Raw genomic sequence first — 662 nt, 5'->3', positions numbered from 1 at the left:
GTGCTTACACTTTCAGCTCACAGCACTATCAGTGTAGATGTTTCTATAGTTACTACCTGTATCATGTCTAGTGGGTAAACAGAGGGAAGAGTTAGGGTTAAAAGCAGTTTCCTTGTGAGTCAAAGATAATTAAAAAATTTTATTTACAAAATAATTTACAAACCTCAAATGAGAATATTCTCTTATTTAAATGCAAGTAGGGGTCGGGAAGGTATAACTTTTGACTTGAACAGCCAAGGATGATGGAGAACTAAAAGAATTTAAACTCAAGGATAAGGGTCTTATTTAAAAACAGAAATGTTGGGCTTCCCAGGTGGCACAGTGGTTGAGAGTCCGCCTGCCGATGCAGGGGACGCGGGTTCGTACTCCAGTCTGGGGAGATCCCACATGCCACGGAGCGGCTAGGCCTGTGTGCCATGGACGCTGAGCCATGGCCGCAGAGCCTGCGCGTCCGGAGTCTGCACGGGGAGCCTGTGCTCCACAACGGGAGAGTCCACAACAGTGAGAGGCCCGCGTACCACCTATAAAAAAGAACCACAGAAATGTTTATATGTGTGTATATGTTGCAGCCCTTAAAGAAAAATAACAATTTTAAAAGAAGTCCTTTTATTTGAAATTCAATGTAAACAAGTATACAATATTAAAACATGAATTCATAGTTT

Source organism: Physeter macrocephalus, chromosome 21 (genome assembly GCF_002837175.3).
Source record: "Physeter macrocephalus isolate SW-GA chromosome 21, ASM283717v5, whole genome shotgun sequence".
NCBI lineage: Eukaryota > Metazoa > Chordata > Mammalia > Artiodactyla > Physeteridae > Physeter > Physeter macrocephalus.
The sequence above is the reverse complement of the archived record's forward strand: the minus strand, read 5'-3'. Positions refer to the sequence as shown.